Raw genomic sequence first — 12,457 nt, 5'->3', positions numbered from 1 at the left:
TTTATTTATGGAGGATTTTTGGAATGAATTTTGCATTTGACAAGTTGTACAAAATTTATAATTTCCTGGAAATCTATTCAAAGGGTATTTTTTATTTTGATTGTGGAAACCGAATAATTGCAAACGATTTGAGAACTCAAAAGTTAAAATAAAAATTTTATGTACTTAAACTTTTTGTTGTCGTATGAGTATGATGTTGACCCAAGAAATTGCAGAAACCATTTTTATGCATATTATCTACACCAAATATAGAATGGCTATTTTGTACGATGTGAAATTTTTGCAAAATTTGATATTAAACTTTGTATTTTTCAAATTTTATTTATATTAGTATCAAACGTATTGCATATAATATGGGAGGTATTGTGATCACATCAAATTGAACATACCGCTTTTCAATATATTTAAAATCTGTCTCTGTTTGTGAAACAGAAATGAATTTCTGAATTTCAGTTTCAGTTTAGTAGATTTCAATTGAATGTCTCAGTTTAATTTAGAGGAGAATTAAATAACTTTTACGGTAACAAATGGACTTTTAGTGGGGTTCAGATTTCCATTTTTGTCATAACTTTTTGAAGTTTTATATGTATTACAATTCTGGCAGTTAACGGAATAAGCTATAAAATTTCTTCGTAAGAGCTCGGAAACCAAATATTTAATATGAACAGATTTTTGAAAATTTCTATGGAAATAATTAAAAGAATTTCTGAAAACTTAATATTTTAAATTTTGTTTTCCAACAAAAGTAATTCGAAAATGCTTCAGGGAAACCGGTTTCTAGAATAGGAACTTCAACACTTTTACGTAATCTTTTATAAGAGAGTGAATTTATTGGATTTTTAAAGTATTCTGAAAAAAAAAACACAACACGATCGGTAATGTGCCGAAAATATCATCCAATTCTTTTTACGATTTCATAAAAATTACTATCCTTTTGGAAAAGCATGAGAGCGTGTGCATACATAAAAATGGAAATATATAGAATTTGATAATCTGATTATAAGATTTTATTGTGTAGATGATTTCAAAAATATTATGCTTGAGTACAGTAGATACACTTTAAGTATAGAAAATAAGGAGGGAACAAATACATACATATAGAACTATGCGTATATATTTATCCGATTATTATTATTAAATGCAATTAGGATCAAATTTAGATAATAAGGTTGATTATTTTGAAAGGAAGTAGAAGATTATTTTGATTTCAAAATTATTTTAAATAACATTAAAAAATTTTTTTTTACAAAAATAAATTTGACATGAAATTTTCGCTCTTAATATTTTCAACATTAAAAATTTTGAAACATGTCCTTATAAATCCTTATTTAATTATGTGTGGTATTAAAATAATAATAAATATGATATGATGATTCGTATAATTATCCTTGTCAAGATCTTTGTGTTCTCATATTATAATATTCTTCTAAAACAATGCGATTATTTTTATTTTCATAAGAAATTCATATATGTATGTAGAGAATCCTTAATATGTCATCTTTAATAACTTAAAATTTTGAAGAAATTCATAAAAGTATTTTAGATTTTTTTTTGTTTCTCGTTATTAAGGAAATCATAAGTATAGTATTCGTATATAATTATAATTGTAGTGTGGCTTTTTATTAAAATACTTAAAAATGAATAAAATTTAGAGAAAAGTAAAAAAATTAATTAAAAATACAAAATAAATCTACTTAGTTATAATAAGATTACATTAAATTCGGAATAAATGTCGGAAGAGTTGAATGAAAATTAAGAAAATAAAATTTATTTTTTTTAAATTTTAAAGTAAATTCTACAAAACGAATTTCATTCAGAATATTTAGGTGTTTTTGAAAGAAAAATCTTAACATTAATTCAGCAAATGATCATAGAAATTTCTTAAAACAAAAACAACTCTGTCTAAAAACATTACCGGAGAAGAGCGGTACCGATTGCAACAAATTTCAATCAATTCCATTTCAATCAATTCCAATGATTCAATATATTAATCATATTATTTTATATCAGAAAATATTTAAGTTTTAACTGAGTTTTAACTGAGGTAGACAGATCCGGAAGAGAATTTCGAAGAAAACTCGAAAAAATTAATAGGTAATCAAAAATATATTGGTTTTCACAGGAACGGCTTGCTTTAATAATTCATTCTGAAAACATTGTTTTAGTTGAAAAACTCTGATCGAAAGTCAAGAGTGAAGAAGATAGAGAAAAATTTTGTTCTAATATAAGAAAGCTTATCGATATGTATAAAATGTTGACCCCAATTTGAGTTACCGCGTACAAGAAAATTAAATTCAAACATTAGAATTGACTTGCTTCAAAAATACCGTTCAATTTGAAGGGCGAATTCAATGTTTTTTAAGGATCAAAACAATTGTTTGCCGAATTTGAAATGTGGATCATTTGCCGAACTTGAAATTTGAAAATACCTTAAAGACTATATATTTGAACCTTTGAATTGCAATGAATTCTTTTTGCTTATCGAAGTTACAGGAATTTATAGAATAACATGAAAGATTTACAGTAATTATTAACCACAAATTGTTATTTAAGTCTACAACTGTGTAAGTTTTAATGGCAGATTTTAATATAGTGTAATCAAATTTTAAATATTCCTTAAGACAATAAAATTTTCCTCAAAGTTAACCGAATAAAAAGTGTTAATGACATTTTTTCTTTAAAATAAGTAGAACTGAGCAAAAAGAAATATAATATTTTTCTGAATGAAAAAAAAGAAACTATAATCAAAGTCAAAATAAGCAAAATAAATATAAAAAACTATAAAATAATTTACTCATGTTATAGAATGAAAGGATCAATTAAGATAAAGAGAAAAAGAAGGCAAAGTAACCAAAATACCTTAAATTTTAAAAGAGCAGACAAAAACCAAAGAGATGATAAAAATAACAATTTTCTTTCTATACCAATTTTTATAAGGATTCCCAAGAAAGAAATTTTATATAAATAAAATGAAATTTCGTAATAATTATATTGTGTATGGGTTATACAAAAAACACTCAAACACACATATTAAGTTTAAGATTTGTTCTTTTTATTATAGTATAAGAAACCAAGAAAACCAATGCTAATAAAATAAGAGAGAATGGTAATAAAATAAAAAGGGAAAAGAAGGATTATGGAATACGAAACCAAAATTATTTTCATCGTCGGATACGTACAATGAATTGTAATTATTGTTTTTTTTTTTCTTTTTTGCATTTGTGGTGTGTGATTGTATGTTGTAGAGGGTTTTTTATATACAAAATTGGTATACTTTTGAGGGAAAAGGTGAGAGTATTTCAGAATGATTTGGTTTTAGAAATCTGATGATTCATTGAGATTTAATAATGAACCTTATTTACTATTGCATGGAAATATTTTATATATTTGGTTGAATGAATTAGGTTCGCTTATTATCTTAAATAATGTGATGATCATAAACTAATTGAACTTTTCAAGTATTTAAAAAATAAAAAAAATTATTTAACCATTAATTTTTTTTAAATCATCCTTGTTTCCACATTTCACATTGGGCAGCCAGCCTTTGGATACCAAATGTTGTTCATGGATCTTAAGAATTCGGTAATATCTTCAATTAAAATATTTGTGTTTTTATCACATAAAAATTTTATTTAAAATTTAATTATGCCAATTAAAAATTTTTAAATAATATTTGAAGAATAAATTTTGACTATTAATTCAAAACCCTGGAATTCAACTTACATAGCACCCGGAACCAAATTAAGAATATTCAACGTGTCTGTTATGTCAATGCTGCATTACGGAATGGAAATAGGTTTGGTGTTCAGTTACTGGTTTTCGTAAACAAATACCTCATAATAATATGTAGAATATTCTGGCCAAGAAGATTCATGAACGAAGAACTGTGGTTGATGACAAAACAAGAGCCAATAGATACTCAAACAAGAAGAAGAAAATAGAAATGGATTGGCCACATTCTAAGGCGCCCAATAATATCAGTTGCACGTCAATCTCTTGACATGTCTTAATATAATATATGTAATATTCTTGTTGAGACTAATACTGGTTGGCCAGTACTGAAAAGATAAGTCTAAAAAACTAATTCTGATGAAAAGTCGATGTGAAAATCTTACATTCCCTAAGGGGATGAATGACAACGGAAACAATTGAAAGCAATTAATTTGTACAAATCGTTATTGTTGTATTTCATTATTTTAATTGATATTCCAAAAATTTATGCTTTAGACCATTCTTGAATTGAATCTCATATTCATTATTAACGTAACGCAAAAAATATGTGAAACAATAAACAAGTAAATTCATTGTTTTACAAATCTTTTTACATTTTGGCTAATATTCTCAGTAAAATATAAAAACAAAACGAAAAACTACAAAAAATTCACAAGTCCTTCTTACAAGTTTATTATTATTTTGCCTTTTCTTTTTTGTAATTTAACAAAATCTTAAAGGAAATAAAGATCCTGTGAATTTTTTTTTTCATTACTCTAAATATTCCTATAATATACAATGTACTCATATTTATTATACAGCGTAGTTTATTTAAATAAATAAAAAAAAACAGCAAACAAAAAATGGCATAAAGTCAAATGAATTTTTTCCGTAAATAAACACTAAATTTTTTCTTGATCTCATATTATAAACATTTAAAGAAGCAAGAAGAGAACATTTGTTACAACATAATATTACATACTTGTACATCTACCTCTTATTAGAGTTGTCCTATAAAATAGGCCTTAAGATGTAATAATAAAAGTTAAAGGGATGTACCAAAAATAAAAAAAAAAAAACAAAAAGAATGATGAAAATAAAGAGGATATACGACAAGTATAACAGTAACAGAAAAATATGTTATTACAAGAATAATCACAATCATAATGTGAATTTGTGCCTAAAATAACTTTAACTGAGCTTCAAAATAAATTCACATATAAGTAAGTATGGCAATATAGTTGAATAATATATTCAATGTTGCTATAAAAGTATCGAATTGTATAAGATTGAATGAGAAAAGAGAATTATATGTGAGATTTATCCTTGAAATGGAATAAAAATATTACAACACAACTAATATTGTATTTATAGTTTTAACATTAACAGAACTTATGCATGTATTATGTATACTGTGGGTATTCCCTACTAAACTAGGTTAAATTTTTTAAAACAAAAGTGTAAAAATTAAGCTGTAAACGTAAAATGTGAACAGAATAATATAGTGACAGTAAGTGGCATAAAGTGCATTTACTTGACTGTAACAGGATGTTACAATTAATATGGCATTAATTCTCACTCTTGTTCACTTGGGCTTCACAAATGTAAAAGTTACCCAGGTAAGTTTTATTTGTATAAATCGAAATTACCCAGAGAGCTCACTAATAGCCAATTAGACTTGTATCTTGTTATATTTCAATATTCAATAAACTCATTTGCCCTTCTGTAAAATAAACAAGGAATTAAAAGTTTTAACTTAACTGAAGATGTTCAACCCTCCATGTCTTTAGTTAGTTCTAACTATTTTAATTACGGATCCATGAAATCTCATTGTCGTTCCAAGTTTTTGCATTTTCCTTAATGAAATACCTCGCAGTGTTTGTAGACAATTTCACACCAGAAATTATTTGAATTAGAATGCATTAAAGTGTCGGAATGACCGCTTGAGTATTTGAGAATATGTCAATAATTTAATTTTCAAATTTGTAACAATGAAACTCTCTTGATTTGTTATAAAATTTGACATTATAAATCAACTTTCAATAAATAAATAACTGAATTAGTATCAAAACCAAAGTGTTGAATGAATCTGGAAAACATCCCTAATGATTTCTAAACATTATTGTAGATCATAAAAAGTGTGGAATGTTTTTGATTTTGCATAAAGAAAACCTCAATTTACCATGTTAAACCTGAACATAAACAAAATAAAATCGATTTTAATAAATTTCAAAGCAAGAAAAAATTTCTGAAACTGAAAGAACGTTATTATGAGGTTGTTTCATCACAGACTACCATCGAGCTATTGAATGGTCTTATAAAGTTTTCGCTCTAGTTTAATTTATCATTTTTGAGTTCTCCCTTCTTTGACCAGTCTGCCGTGGCTATATTAGAAAAATCTGTTGAAATAATTTATAAGTGGGTTTTGATGTTTGTGTTTGTTGTCTCATATATTAAAGTTATTGATATTTGTCTTTTCAAGAAAGAACATTAAATTATGCAAAATTTAATATATTATATTCACCTGAACTGGATTTAGAACAACAGGCCTACGGTATAAATAAGAGTCCGCATCATAATTACTACACTATCGCTCAGAGGTTAAGACTCAGAATGCAATTAATAGCACTTTCATCACCCTTGCTCAATCTACATTTACTTTAAAAATTCATCAATGCTTCAGAATTCTCAAATATCTGTTACAATAAGACTTACATGAACTAACAAATTACTAAAACTCGTTTCAATTACTTTACCTTAAAATACAATTATTTTTCGTGTTCTTATACATAGTAATAATTGAGCACGAATTATTCTTATGGATTTTTTCGAATAATTTAAGAATTCTATTTTATGAAAAATATTCTTTAATAAATAAATTATTAAGTCATTGAATTCATACATGTATGAATTCAATAAAAAAAAAATATCACGTACAAAATTTTTATTTTGTCATGCAATATTTTGAATTCCTATAAGATCAATTAAATTTATTTCAAAACTTGTTGTTGTGACATTTCTAAAATTGTTTAATAGTTCGATGGGTACTACAATTGCATCACCAATATATAATTGTATCAATAATGCGTTAGTATTGTATTTTTTACTTTTACAAATAAATTAATTTTGTTGTACGACAGATTTACTCTTGGTATATATTGTAATTTTATTAATAAATGGCTGAGTTTGCGGAATGGCATTCCTCCTGATAATAGGTCACCATTAACTGATTCAAACTTTGCTTGTTTGCATTGTTTTTCAAAAATACATATGTTAACTCATTGAACAATGACTCTGGATATCACTAAATCTGCAAGGTGAAGTCTGCGATTTTCATATTCAATTAATATTTTTGTTCATTCGATCATGATCTGACAAAAACTGAAATATTGTATGTTGATAGAGGGGTTTGCTTCCCACTCAACTATAGCATAATTCTGTAAAAAAAATGCTATGAGTGTATTTCTGAGTGTTGTACTCTCTACTTCTCGCTGCAGCTTTTAGTAGTAAAAACCATCAAAATGCGGGGCTAATATTCAGTTTCTTTTCATAACTTTTATTGACTGGAGTGTAATTACGGTATGATTTATGTTAACAACATCTTAATATGTCTCTTCTTCTCTTTTTGTTTGAAAACTTCCTTCATGTGACAGAGTATACATTGTGCTACTAATAAACTATCAAATCATATTAATAAATTATAACCAAAACCAAATTTTATACAGGATAAGATCATTACGAGAATGCCATATTATTTTTTTCTTGTATATGTTAAGGTAATTCTAATTCTAATAATTTCAATATACTTTCTTATTCACTCTGACCTCTATACATTTTTGAATTAAATTCATATTTTTGTTTTCTCTTTTTATTCTTTTATAATATTTTTGCTGGCCTCGCACAAAAAACAACAAAAAAATTAAAAGAAAATCTCAAAGAAAATATCAAAGATTTCTAAAATATTTTAACAAAAAATACACTATTTAAGTAATAACCATAGCCTTGCAAGCCCAACAAAACAAAAAAAAAAACAATCGAGAAAGAAACCCCATTAGAAAATTATCCTTATTGTTACAACAATAAAGATCTTTTTAAGAGCCTTCCAATTTCTTATTCTTGTTATCCTTGTATTACTTTTTGTTTCTTATATGAAATACATATATACATAAAATTTTTGTATTTTAATTTTTTTTTTATGTTATTCCTGGTGTTTGCTTTTATTTTGGTCTCAACAAAACGAGTATAAGAAAAGTGAATTTATAAAAGCGTTCGTATTTAATATTGTATTAAGTGAGTATTATTGAGTCTATGTATATATGTATGCGTGTGTTCATATGTAGAATAGAAAGGCGTATAAATACTAAAAAAATGTTAAGAATTTATTGTTGTTTGAATTTTGTGTGTGTTCAAAATTTTGTTTTGATTTGTTTTTGTTTTTTTTTTACAACCAAAATGTTTTGTTTAGATTGTTGTGATTTTCTAACTAATGGCAAACCCACAACATTATTACCATGTCCTTATAAAATATGTAATAAGAAAACTTCATTTTTTTTTTGTTTTTTTCTTTTCATTTTGGTTTGCTGTTGTGTTTATTGTGTACTTTGTGTTTTTATATTTATATTTGGTCGCAATTTTTATGTTGTTTTTTTTTGTTTTTTGGTTTTTTCGACTTTTATTTTGCTTTCTATATTTCTTATTCTTCTGTTTTTTTTTTTTTGCTCTATATGCTTAAAATAATATTCGAATGAATATTATATTTGAAAATTTCATATATCTAGCTATCTATGTATAGCTGTTGTATGTATATAATGCAGGAAAATCTTAAAGGAACATAAACTAACATAAAAATAGAGGAGTTAAAATAAAATAGTTTGTTTTTTTTTTGGATTTTCTTTTATTGCAACGGAATAAAAAGTTTTCTATACACAAAATAAAGTGAAAAGCACCAAAAACAGAAACAGGACGAAAAATATTTCTTTAGTTCTACACAATGTACACTCAGTTTTATTTATATCCTTTATATTTTCTAAACAACAAGAAAAATAAAACAAAATTATTATAGTAAGTACTCGTATGTATGTATGTACGTATAATTTGTATTATTAAAATGCTTATATAACAAATTAGAAAATTATGTTCATATGTGTGTGGCTGGCTGATTGTGGTACAAAATTTTATTTTTTGTAAGATTTTCAAGATGAAACGACGATTATAAAATATTTTAAATAATTCTCTTTTTATATATATATGTAGGTATGTTGAATGTGTATAGATATCGAAGGATAAGCGAAGGATATTCATTGCGTTTTTATTTGTTTATATGTTTAGACGTGTATTTGGGATATAATAATGATAGTTAAAATGAAAATGAAATGGAAAAACAAACGAAAAATTATTGCATTAAAATTTTAAGTTTTTAAATTATAAAATGAAAATTAATTTCGTATACATTGAAATAGAATTGGTCTTTATTAAGAATGAATATTATTTTCTGTGTTATATTCATGCAAATTCACTGTTAGAATAACCTCAAATATTTTTCATTAAAAGTACTATGAAAGTTATTATTGAGTTAAGTTTACCTAGAATTGAAAACCAAATAAGTAAATCTTAATAATTGTGAAGTAAAGAACAGACTCAATTAAGTTTTTTTATAGGTTTTTAAATACAAAGGGGAATAAGTATATTGTATATTATGAAAGTGGAAACTATATTAATAAATAGTAATTGTTTTTGTAACAATTCTGCAGTAAAAGTAGTAAGAGAACTTTGTTACTAAAGTAATAACTGAGGAACTCACAATATTAATGCATTTTCAAAAAGAAATTTATTAACACCTGAATTCACCTGAATATATTATATAGAGAAAAATATTTTGCTTCATTTGTTGTTTCAATAGGACAAGACATATAGTTTCAATAGGACAAGAGTTTCAATAGGATAAAAATTAACATTGTGTGATTGGAAAAGAATTTTAAGACAATTCCGGCCAGTGATGCTTCCATTAATTACTAGTTATTTCACTCACATTCTAATTCCTTTATCGTTATTTCTTATCTAAGCCAAACTTTAATGATCCCCAGTTGACCAAACAATTTCAGTTGAAGAGGTATAATTATAAATTTTCTCAATATTTTGAAATCATGTTAATATAAGTAATATAAATATTTGAAGAAAATTATTGCTCTGAACTGTTTAAATTCGGAATGCATTTGATTTACAAAAAACCAATGTTATTTTTCTTCTTGTTATTCTAAAACCTTCTAAATACAGCAGAGAACAAAACCTTTGAATATTGAAGTTGTTGTATTATTCGGGATCTGGTAAGCAGCTAGCCTCGAGATAATTTATGCAGCAGCCTTACTGTGAATTCAATTGATTTGCATTTGTGATGAATTAAAGTTTTTTTTTAAATGATTATTGAGAAAAATATGTGCCCTTAACTGTTATAAACAAAATATGTTAGGATTTGTTCTATAATTTTAAAAGTAATAACTTTATTATTTTTTAATTTCAAATACATTAACTGTATTATTACAATTAAAACTGTTATACAATTACAATAATGGTGTTTCCTATTTAACAATATATTTAGACATAATTAAGATCGAAAATGAATACAATTAAGTCTCTCAGTCATAGAATCATAGTAATATTAAATTGTTTGGAAAATTGAAGTTGAGAAATTTTTTTTTGTATTTTGAAGCGCAAATCTGATATTGTAGAGTCGAATATTTTTGGAAATCAAGTTTTATACTATTTTTTTTAGCGAAAATCTATTCTCAGGACCGAATAAATAGCATTAATATGCATTTATGTCGCATTCAAAAATTTCTAGAATAATTTTCTACCCGACCGTATTTAAATTTTATACAAATTTTTTAGAATTCTAAAAATTCACAATAAAATTTTCATTAATAAAATTTTTTCAGGGTTACATAAATTATGTTAGAGAACCCACCCCCCCCCCCCCCCCTTTTAAAATTAATTTAAAGCATAAACGTTTAATGATAAATGCCTAGTAGTATACAACAAATCTGTTCCTAATTTAGAATGGCACGTCAACGAAGTAAAAAATTTTAAAAGATTTTCCGAATTTGAAAAAATCTGTTTACACTTCAATTAAAATTTTATTTTAGTTAAAAAAGTAGAAATGTAATCGTAAAATAATTTATAGTGAAAAATTATTACAAAAATTGAAATTTACAACCATTTTACAAAATTTATAATTAAATTTCCTTAGAACTCAGATGATAAAAAAGAAAAAAAAACTGAAAATAAATTCAACAAATTCTGTGAGGGGGCAAAAATTATTATTTGTTTTTTTTTTATTCCTTAAACTTTTTAAAATAATGTTTTTGACATTTTTCAACAAAACAAAATGAAAAATAAAATTTTAAATAAAATTTGACTAACACAAAAATATTGGATAATCTTAGATAACTTAAGGACTCTTGTATACAATAAAACAGGATAATAATTTTAACAACACTCCTTAAAAAAGAAACAGGATAATATTTTAACAGGTTTTCATTTTCATAATTTTGACAATAGAAAAATGAACAAATGAAAAAATTTCAAAGAAATAAAAAAATTTTTTTTTTTTTGTTGTGCGTTTAAATTTATAAACAATTTTGTCTTAAGGAAAATAATGTCAGTCACTTGACTTTTTTAAAAATAATTATGTACGTTAATATTTTTAAGGAATAACAGTTGGCTACAGCGAACAATGCTACTCAGAAATAGTTAGGAATAAAGGCAATAGAATATGATGCTAGTATATGTGATTTTGAAAGGACAGAACTAAAGGCTTCTTCTGAATATCAACACTAGTTAATATCATTTAAAATTTTGGAATCACAAGACTTTAAATTTAAAGTTAATAAAAATTTAATTGTTGTAATTTTCATACAAAGTGATAATTTTTCATATAATGTATTACATTGTGTTAAATTGATCTTATAATTGGTATATAACAGAATTTCTCACCTGTTATGGCTCTGAAATTTTCTTTTTTGATTTGTTGAAATTCTTAAAAATTATTTACATACAGTAGATACGTGTTGTTGAACTTTTTATTCAAATTAAATTAAAAATAGTGCCATTGAACAAATTTCTACCCAAAATCAATATTAATTAAGTTCTTTAACAGAAGGCATAGCATAAAATATGAATCTGAAATATTATTGTTTTCTTTACCAATCAAAAATATTTCATTAAATATTTTTGAAGATTACGACCGGCAGAAATTTTCATTTGATTTAAATCTAAAAAATACTAAATTTAACAATTGACTTTGTGGTACGGCGCCCTGTAAATTTTAAAAATCTCTAGCATAATTAATGTTGAATTAAAGAAATATGTGTTGAAGATTTAAAGTATTATGTATCCTAATTAATTGGCATAAATTTCAACAACCATTTAATAAAAAAAAATAATATTTTAATCCTAGTTAATTTAAAAGAATAATCTCATATAAAGTTCAATAAATAACACGTCATAAAATTTCATGTACTCAAATTAAATTGCAGACATAAAATTTTTTCTTTTAATTTATGATAGAAAAGAATAAAGATTGGTGAGCTTATTTGCTCTTTTTTACAAGATTTAGCTTCACCAAATAAACCTGATATATTTTAAGAATCAGGCACATCAAATTTAAGTAATAAAACAGTTTTTATTTATAGTTGGAATGCTAAAGATTTATAGCACTATAATTATAATTAATTAATTTTTAATGAGAATT

General features: G+C 24.8%; 1 protein-coding gene across 1 annotated transcript in view; it reads left to right on the top strand.

The window, feature by feature from the left end:
• LOC129605267 (leucine-rich repeat-containing protein 70) overlaps window positions 1-12,457 on the top strand; it is a 119,441-nt gene that overhangs the window by 55,871 nt on the left and 51,113 nt on the right. The gene's annotated exons all lie outside the window — the stretch shown is intronic.

This window comes from Condylostylus longicornis, unplaced genomic scaffold (genome assembly GCF_029603195.1).
Source record: "Condylostylus longicornis isolate FDR11 unplaced genomic scaffold, ASM2960319v2 ptg000013l, whole genome shotgun sequence".
Lineage (NCBI taxonomy): Eukaryota > Metazoa > Arthropoda > Insecta > Diptera > Dolichopodidae > Condylostylus > Condylostylus longicornis.
Note: the sequence above shows the minus strand (reverse complement) of the source record. Positions and strands in the feature narration are given on the sequence as shown.